Here is a 10762-nt window from a genome sequence, read left to right on the forward strand (position 1 = left end):
GTCTTGTCATCCGTTCTCAAGACAACCATAAAGAGGTGGAATGACGTGGACTCATCAAAAATTTATATTTTGACTGAGTTCATGTGAAGTTATCTATCGTTCTATCTATCTATATAACTATCTATCTATCTATCTATCTATCTATCTATCTATCTTTATATCTAACTATTTATCTATCTACCTACCTATCTATCTATCTGTAATAAACTGACTACGAACAGTGCAAAGCTAGTATCTAGCTAGCCTAGGCGCTTTCGACTCTTAATGAGTATTTTCCAAAGGCAAATACAAAACATGGACAAGATAAACAAATAAAACTGACAAACCGTTGTCTTTGTAAAACTTTATATGACTTCTGGGGTTTAAACTATCGGAACAGGTTATGATGACCTTTGACAAGGTCATATTTAACCTATCATGCTGAAATATGTCATTATACCCATAAAACCAACAACAAATCTATGAAGTTCATAATTAGAGACACTTCACATTCAAGACACCTTAAATTATGCAAGAGTATGTTCCCAATTAATGTTCACATTACCTCAATATTTCAAATAGGTTAATAATAGGAAACAGAATAGTACACTGACACCATGAAATTAAACTTTTCATAGAATATTGTAGTATTTAAATGTGTCATATTGAAAAAGAGGCTTTTCAGACTGTCTTTCCTTTAGCTAGACGTCAAAATGTTTTAACATTAAAATTTGTTGAAAACATGCTTCAGTCTGGCGCGTAATCGTATGTACGACCGAATACGTATATGGACCAACGTGATAAGTATGTCAAGCTTATATTATCTCAGGCTCGATATAACCATGCATTATAAAGCTCGTTGAATTGAAAACAACAAAAGTAAATATGCCATTTTACAGTTAACTTGATACACAAACTCCCCTAATACTTAATCACCATGGTGTGATACCCACCAAACAAACGGGTATTTGGCCTACACCCATTGAGAATTAATTATTATATCAATAGGATTGTGAATTTGTTTCCCTCAGGAGGACAGTCCATTGTCATGTAACTTTCAGTTTTAACAGGGGAATTACTTCTTCTTATTTACTCCTCAAGATCCAAATTAACTCATCGTGCTTGATTTTACCTTCATTTACTGCTTTGCTTATTGATCACACACACACACACACACAGATATATATATAGTGCTACATTGCATTTTTCTTTGAACAAATAGTCTGCTATCTCTGTTACTAAATCGTTTACACTCTTGTTAGTTTTGTAGACTAAAATTAACCAAAACGTTTCTACAAAATGCAATTGACAGTTCCGCTTACACACATATGACTGTTTGCGGGTCACTCCAGATTCAACACCGTTAGTTGGTTGGGGTTGATTTATCACTCTGACTCCTCATGTGATGCGGCCCACAATGTTCTCTTTCTTGCATCCAGCTTCGTAGTGGTCTCAGCTACAACATGGCTCCCGTCTACTCTTTCCCTTGTTCTATTTTTCCCATTTTTCAGAATCATCTTTGAAGACTTCCAAGACTCGTCCCTTGGACTTTTATTTAACTAGACAAAATACATGGTATTTTCCATGAATCACGGTCCGAGCTAGACTGGCTGATTTCGGGATGAATAACATTTATAAAACATGAAATTTCAGCCGGGAAACCTACCCCTTATTTAGCTTAGTCAGGCAAAATTAGATTTGTCTAACGGCACTTATTTAATTCACACCCATCGAGATCTGAGTAATTCCTCAGATTTCTGCGCTTTCTGAATGAACCGATTTCTGCATTGTTTCATCTTACGAAACCTATTTGAACAGTTACAATAGTTGTCTCAGCGTCATTTCAACTCGTGGCATTTCCCGATGCTTAAAACCAAATCCACCTCGCCCCGGCGAATCGTCCTGACCGTTATCAACTGAAAATATATAAAATGTTAGTAAGATTTTTGTCATTTGTTATTTATATTTAATTTGTATTGTTTGTTTGTAATGTTTGAATGATTGTATGCTTTGCAAATCTGTATTTTGTATATGTCCTTGTCCAAAACAATATTTCACACATAATCGTCATCAAACAGTCAATTAAAGTTATGTACGTCTGCGTGTGCCTGCCTGAATACTGTGTAACGAATGGTTTAGGATTTCAGTTTTGGCATTGTATTTTGTGGATGGGGGAAGGTGTTATGGCTAGATGAATACTTGTACTAATACCGTAACCTTACTTTATATTAACTAGTGCATCTCCCTTTTCCTAACTTATATTCTCTCTTTACACAGACCAGTTAGAGATCAGAGCAAAACGATGATATCATTGAACTCTTGTTATACTTTAGACACGTGAAGATTGAGGCGCAATAAAAATCACGCATCTGCTCAGAGATCCAGAGCATGTTATTCAATATGACAAAAAGTTAAACAAAACCTATGTTGGAACTCAGAACTAATCTCGATATAAAAGTGAAGTTTCTTTTAATCTCTGTCAAGATGAAGGTCATTGGGAAATACAATGTTAATAACGCATAAAAAAAAATTAGTTATTGTAAGAACTGAAAACCGAGGCCCAGAAGCAAAAGCCACAAGTGTTATGCGTATCAAGAGCAAGGACAGCGAAAGAGATGAAGGAGGAAAAGGAGAAATAGAAGATACTAGAAATAGAAAAAGAGAAGAATACTCTTTCAAAGAAAAAAAGAGAAGTGATTGACATGTATTATTATTATTATTATTATTATTATTATTATTATTTATAGTAGAAGTAGTAATAGTAGTAGTAGTAGTAAGAAGACAAAGAAGAAGAAGAAGAAGAAGACACACTCCCTTTCTTTTGTGGGGTTTGGTTTTCAGTTTAGATATGATTAGGAATCACCTTTTGCTGAGTGATATTAGTGACCATAAATAGTAGCTTTTGATTAGAAACGATTACTTCAACTTTCTTTCATCAGAGTCACACTGCTGCTGTTCCTGCTGCTAGCTTATTTAGTAGTAGTAGTAGTTGCTTTCATGGAATGTCTCTTGTGATTGATGAAATATGCTTCCTTCAACGATCATATATGCTTCAGTTCATCAAGAACTATGTATCAGACTCGCGGGTTCAGACTTTTCAGGTACCTTCACTCTCTTCACCATTCTTGTACAAAAGAATGTTCTTATCCACATATAAATCTCACTGACTGTTCTTTCTTGTTCTTTTAAATGTCTTATACTGGCTAAGGTTGTGCAGTAGGATGAGCTGTCAAAACTCATGCGATGACAGAACATCTTCAGAAATCCAAATCCAATAGATTCTTAGGAGCATAAGATATTATCGAGTGCGTAATCGTAGCAGCAGGTATAACGGTACCAATTGCGCAAGTCCATGTGGGTGGAGCTTAAAGTGTAGGGAACATTGCATTCAGAAATAAAGAAAAATGATAGCTGTGATTGGTGCATTAAGTAAGAGTTGTACTTTCTGTTAGGCTTAAAAAAAAAACGTTGCGCCTCTTGGCAACATGTGAGATTATGTTAGTTCATATCTAGATCATATTTTGTATTTTTTACTATTTTTTTAAAATATGGTATACATGGCTGAAACTCAGTCTGTTGTGACGAGATAACTCTTACCCCTGTCTAGTTCCAGCAGAGTTATCTCTCTTAAATGCAATGGAGTACCTGGTTTTGTCCTTGTCAAATTGACAATCTAGCATTGGTCTCTATGACAGTGTGTGACATGCATGCTGATGTAGGACAGAAAGTATATTTATTTCACAAAACATTAGTATTGAGGTATATGGAAAAACAATTGGTACCGTGATACCTAAAGGGAAGAACAGGCTCACATTGTATCCATAGAAACGGATACATGTGGGCGGCAATTATGAACTGTACTAGTTGTGATGTAGGAAAACAAATGGATGCTGAACAGTTCTGGTAAAATATTAAAAGTCTTTTAAGAATAACATGTATGAAATCTTCAGAAAATAGCACAAGTTGGCTTTGCATGGGGACTTTTGATAACTATAGCTATGACAGATATAGACTTGTGTTGCCTGATGCCTTTATGTCTGTGTTGTCAGCTTCTAGACTGGAATACATGCAACAAAATAAGCTATGTAAACATAATATAGTTCCTTTGGCCAAATATTGAATATTTTACATGCAAAAAATGAAAAATCATGTGTACGAAACAACTATCTTGTTCCTTGTAAGGCATGCCATAAACCAGGATAGAGAACATTCAAAGTACACCTGTAAATAGATCACTTGTACCATGTAGGATGTTCTGGCATGAATAATGTTAGGCAATTTATTAAAGATATGGTATTCCTTCCCACTTTGATTTTAATTGTCCTTCTCTAATTGTCAATTTTTTGTACACTTTCCTGCCTTGAAATTGTTCATGCAGTTTATTTAGAGTTCTTCTGCATTCCCTTTTGTTGAAGAAGCAGGGAATGCCAACAGACAAGAGCAGTTTCTTTAAGTCACCATTTCCCATTGACACTTTTATAAGCCCAATTATAACTTACTATTGACTTTCAATTAATTCTATTTATCTCTGTCCAGCTGTTCTTGTGGAATTTCCATATTAGGTTAACATTCCTGATAACCATATTAGTCACAGATGACCCATTCCTTCTATTCAAGTCCACACTGTTTTTCAAACTTTCCATCCCATCGCAAGAACCTTTCATGGGACCATATCTACGGCACTGTAGAAAACAGTAAATATGTGATACAATAAAGTCACATCATATCACAAAGCATAATTACATCAATCTTGAGGTCTCCGCTACATACAGAAGCCTGAATATTAGGTTCTCACTTTATCAGTAATGTATTTTTGGATAATTTAATTGCATTGAAGTTAATACATGTGTTCATGAACTTATCTATATTACACGGATAATATTTTGGAGTAATTAAAAATATCACACCCTATGTATACTATTCAATTATCTCTCTTACACCAGACATAACATTTCAAGAAATAAAAACTCACATTTTCAGTGATTGGTCATGAAAATAAAGAGAAGATTTGTGAAGTATTGTATTAGCCCTCAGTCTTGATGCAAATAAAAGTAGAAGCAACTTAATAATTTCTTACAGTAAAGTTTACAAGTTAAAAAATCTGATAAAGCATGTTTTGTTTGGTTTAGGTATTTTTTTTTGCATATTATTATTTATTTCTTATGTATGAGAAAGATAAATCGTATGCATCTATATTATCTACATTATTCACCCTTTTATATTAGATCGGAATGAACACCACTTCATCTGAAATGTTGGTGCCTGTAAAGGATGTTTTAGTACAGGGGCGTTCGCGCTGTCCTTTGATCTATGGGGCACTGCCTCCATATATTGTCCAAGGTAAGGTCATCAAACTTTCACTTCTAATTTTTCTAATTGCTGCTTTTGTCTCCTTTAATTCCTTTATCATCAGCTATATCTCCCTTTTACATACACACTTTCCTGTTTTTAACTCTATTTGACGCGCTGTACTTATTGTTTAGATTTGGCATTTTTCTGTATTTTATTCCCCATATTTTACCCCCAATCCAACCTAACCACTTAGAAGCTGTGATCTACTAAATTTGGTGACTGATTGGCTTACTGAATCAATTTTATTCACAACACAAAGGGGGTAAGCTTTCTATTTGTGTTAAAAGAAGATAGGTAGGTAGACCTTTGCGTGAGGACTGGGGATTAGGGACCTCATGTATCTGCAGACAGTGTAAAGTGTTCAAAGCTTATACTTTATAATAAGATTGGGTCATGTCCATCAGTCTCTAATGTTAAGTTCTGCATCCACGAAACAAATATAAAATCCTTTCTTTTAGGTGAATTGCACTTTTTGAAGTAGGAAAGGTAAATACTATTTGGTACATTGACCTTTGACCTAGTTATTACATAATATGATATAATGTGATTTATTCCATATCACCCATGTGAAGTTCAAAAAGAGCTGATATGAATTAGACACAACGCATAGTTAAAAGAATTCATTTTATTTCAAAAGGTGATTTTGCTAGTGAAGCAAAAGTATGAAAACAAGAGTTCAAACAGCTCAATGACATTTCTATACACATTCATATAAGACATAGCATAGTACTTCAAAAAATTGTTTTTCACGAGTGAGACTAAGTACATTTGTTACTTATCCGGTCCTGAACTATTTCACCGATTATTGGAAACTGTAAGGTTTTCTTTAGGTATAACTGTTCCAATTACGCAAGTCCAGGTGGGTGGAGCTGAAAGTTTAGGGAACATTGCATTCAGAAATAAAGAAAAAACACTAGCTGTAATTGGTGGATTATGTATGAGTTGTATTTTCTGTTAGGCTTATAAAAAAAGTTGTGCCTCTTGGCAACATGTGAGATTATGTTAATTCATATCTAGATCATATTTTTATGATTTTTGTTTCAAATGTGGTAGACATGGCTGAAACTATGTCTGTTGTGACTAGATAACTCTCACCCATGTCTTGTTCCAGCAGAGTTATCTCTCTTAAATGCAATGGAGTACCTGGATTTGTCCTTGTCAAATTGATAATATAGCATTGTTCTCTATGACTGTGTGACATGCATGATGAGGTTGGATAGAAAGTATATGTATTTCTCAAAGCATTAGCATTGTGGTAAATGGAAAAACAATTGGTACCGTGATACTGTTTGGCCATCTATATGAATATACTGCTTGCGAATTCAAACACAACAGATTGGTCTTTAACTCAGCAGTGTGTGTTGTGCTTTAGCTGTAAATCGCTTTTACAATGTTGATGGTATAAATGCTCTTTTATTCATCCTGAGTAAGCAACACCACATATCCTCCAACGTTCCCATTGATTGACGCAAAACACCCGATAAATTCATTGTGTAATACTTGTTCGGATTGAGTGAGTCCAAAACTCTGTCGATTAGTGTTCCACTGAAGACCATTTCTTCGTCGGTCTTGTCATCCGTTCTCAAGACAACCATAAAGAGGTGGAATGACGTGGACTCATCAAAAATTTATATTTTGACTGAGTTCATGTGAAGTTATCTATCGTTCTATCTATCTATATAACTATCTATCTATCTATCTATCTATCTATCTATCTATCTATCTATCTTTATATCTAACTATTTATCTATCTACCTACCTATCTATCTATCTGTAATAAACTGACTACGAACAGTGCAAAGCTAGTATCTAGCTAGCCTAGGCGCTTTCGACTCTTAATGAGTATTTTCCAAAGGCAAATACAAAACATGGACAAGATAAACAAATAAAACTGACAAACCGTTGTCTTTGTAAAACTTTATATGACTTCTGGGGTTTAAACTATCGGAACAGGTTATGATGACCTTTGACAAGGTCATATTTAACCTATCATGCTGAAATATGTCATTATACCCATAAAACCAACAACAAATCTATGAAGTTCATAATTAGAGACACTTCACATTCAAGACACCTTAAATTATGCAAGAGTATGTTCCCAATTAATGTTCACATTACCTCAATATTTCAAATAGGTTAATAATAGGAAACAGAATAGTACACTGACACCATGAAATTAAACTTTTCATAGAATATTGTAGTATTTAAATGTGTCATATTGAAAAAGAGGCTTTTCAGACTGTCTTTCCTTTAGCTAGACGTCAAAATGTTTTAACATTAAAATTTGTTGAAAACATGCTTCAGTCTGGCGCGTAATCGTATGTACGACCGAATACGTATATGGACCAACGTGATAAGTATGTCAAGCTTATATTATCTCAGGCTCGATATAACCATGCATTATAAAGCTCGTTGAATTGAAAACAACAAAAGTAAATATGCCATTTTACAGTTAACTTGATACACAAACTCCCCTAATACTTAATCACCATGGTGTGATACCCACCAAACAAACGGGTATTTGGCCTACACCCATTGAGAATTAATTATTATATCAATAGGATTGTGAATTTGTTTCCCTCAGGAGGACAGTCCATTGTCATGTAACTTTCAGTTTTAACAGGGGAATTACTTCTTCTTATTTACTCCTCAAGATCCAAATTAACTCATCGTGCTTGATTTTACCTTCATTTACTGCTTTGCTTATTGATCACACACACACACACACACACACACACACACACACACAGATATATATATAGTGCTACATTGCATTTTTCTTTGAACAAATAGTCTGCTATCTCTGTTACTAAATCGTTTACACTCTTGTTAGTTTTGTAGACTAAAATTAACCAAAACGTTTCTACAAAATGCAATTGACAGTTCCGCTTACACACATATGACTGTTTGCGGGTCACTCCAGATTCAACACCGTTAGTTGGTTGGGGTTGATTTATCACTCTGACTCCTCATGTGATGCGGCCCACAATGTTCTCTTTCTTGCATCCAGCTTCGTAGTGGTCTCAGCTACAACATGGCTCCCGTCTACTCTTTCCCTTGTTCTATTTTTCCCATTTTTCAGAATCATCTTTGAAGACTTCCAAGACTCGTCCCTTGGACTTTTATTTAACTAGACAAAATACATGGTATTTTCCATGAATCACGGTCCGAGCTAGACTGGCTGATTTCGGGATGAATAACATTTATAAAACATGAAATTTCAGCCGGGAAACCTACCCCTTATTTAGCTTAGTCAGGCAAAATTAGATTTGTCTAACGGCACTTATTTAATTCACACCCATCGAGATCTGAGTAATTCCTCAGATTTCTGCGCTTTCTGAATGAACCGATTTCTGCATTGTTTCATCTTACGAAACCTATTTGAACAGTTACAATAGTTGTCTCAGCGTCATTTCAACTCGTGGCATTTCCCGATGCTTAAAACCAAATCCACCTCGCCCCGGCGAATCTTCCTGACCGTTATCAACTGAAAATATATAAAATGTTAGTAAGATTTTTGTCATTTGTTATTTATATTTAATTTGTATTGTTTGTTTGTAATGTTTGAATGATTGTATGCTTTGCAAATCTGTATTTTGTATATGTCCTTGTCCAAAACAATATTTCACACATAATCGTCATCAAACAGTCAATTAAAGTTATGTACGTCTGCGTGTGCCTGCCTGAATACTGTGTAACGAATGGTTTAGGATTTCAGTTTTGGCATTGTATTTTGTGGATGGGGGAAGGTGTTATGGCTAGATGAATACTTGTACTAATACCGTAACCTTACTTTATATTAACTAGTGCATCTCCCTTTTCCTAACTTATATTCTCTCTTTACACAGACCAGTTAGAGATCAGAGCAAAACGATGATATCATTGAACTCTTGTTATACTTTAGACACGTGAAGATTGAGGCGCAATAAAAATCACGCATCTGCTCAGAGATCCAGAGCATGTTATTCAATATGACAAAAAGTTAAACAAAACCTATGTTGGAACTCAGAACTAATCTCGATATAAAAGTGAAGTTTCTTTTAATCTCTGTCAAGATGAAGGTCATTGGGAAATACAATGTTAATAACGCATAAAAAAAAATTAGTTATTGTAAGAACTGAAAACCGAGGCCCAGAAGCAAAAGCCACAAGTGTTATGCGTATCAAGAGCAAGGACAGCGAAAGAGATGAAGGAGGAAAAGGAGAAATAGAAGATTCTAGAAATAGAAAAAGAGAAGAATACTCTTTCAAAGAAAAAAAGAGAAGTGATTGACATGTATTATTATTATTATTGTTATTATTATTATTATCATTATTATTTATAGTAGAAGTAGTAATAGTAGTAGTAGTAGTAAGAAGACAAAGAAGAAGAAGAAGAAGAAGACACACTCCCTTTCTTTTGTGGGGTTTGGTTTTCAGTTTAGATATGATTAGGAATCACCTTTTGCTGAGTGATATTAGTGACCATAAATAGTAGCTTTTGATTAGAAACGATTACTTCAACTTTCTTTCATCAGAGTCACACTGCTGCTGTTCCTGCTGCTAGCTTATTTAGTAGTAGTAGTAGTTGCTTTCATGGAATGTCTCTTGTGATTGATGAAATATGCTTCCTTCAACGATCATATATGCTTCAGTTCATCAAGAACTATGTATCAGACTCGCGGGTTCAGACTTTTCAGGTACCTTCACTCTCTTCACCATTCTTGTACAAAAGAATGTTCTTATCCACATATAAATCTCACTGACTGTTCTTTCTTGTTCTTTTAAATGTCTTATACTGGCTAAGGTTGTGCAGTAGGATGAGCTGTCAAAACTCATGCGATGACAGAACATCTTCAGAAATCCAAATCCAATAGATTCTTAGGAGCATAAGATATTATCGAGTGCGTAATCGTAGCAGCAGGTATAACGGTACCAATTGCGCAAGTCCATGTGGGTGGAGCTTAAAGTGTAGGGAACATTGCATTCAGAAATAAAGAAAAATGATAGCTGTGATTGGTGCATTAAGTAAGAGTTGTACTTTCTGTTAGGCTTAAAAAAAAACGTTGCGCCTCTTGGCAACATGTGAGATTATGTTAGTTCATATCTAGATCATATTTTGTATTTTTTACTATTTTTTTAAAATATGGTATACATGGCTGAAACTCAGTCTGTTGTGACGAGATAACTCTTACCCCTGTCTAGTTCCAGCAGAGTTATCTCTCTTAAATGCAATGGAGTACCTGGTTTTGTCCTTGTCAAATTGACAATCTAGCATTGGTCTCTATGACAGTGTGTGACATGCATGCTGATGTAGGACAGAAAGTATATTTATTTCACAAAACATTAGTATTGAGGTATATGGAAAAACAATTGGTACCGTGATACCTAAAGGGAAGAACAGGCTCACATTGTATCCATAGAAACGGATACATGTGGGCGGCAATTATGAA

Source organism: Sinohyriopsis cumingii, unplaced genomic scaffold, assembly GCF_028554795.1.
Source record: "Sinohyriopsis cumingii isolate HCF-2022 unplaced genomic scaffold, ASM2855479v2 utg000229l, whole genome shotgun sequence".
Lineage (NCBI taxonomy): Eukaryota > Metazoa > Mollusca > Bivalvia > Unionida > Unionidae > Sinohyriopsis > Sinohyriopsis cumingii.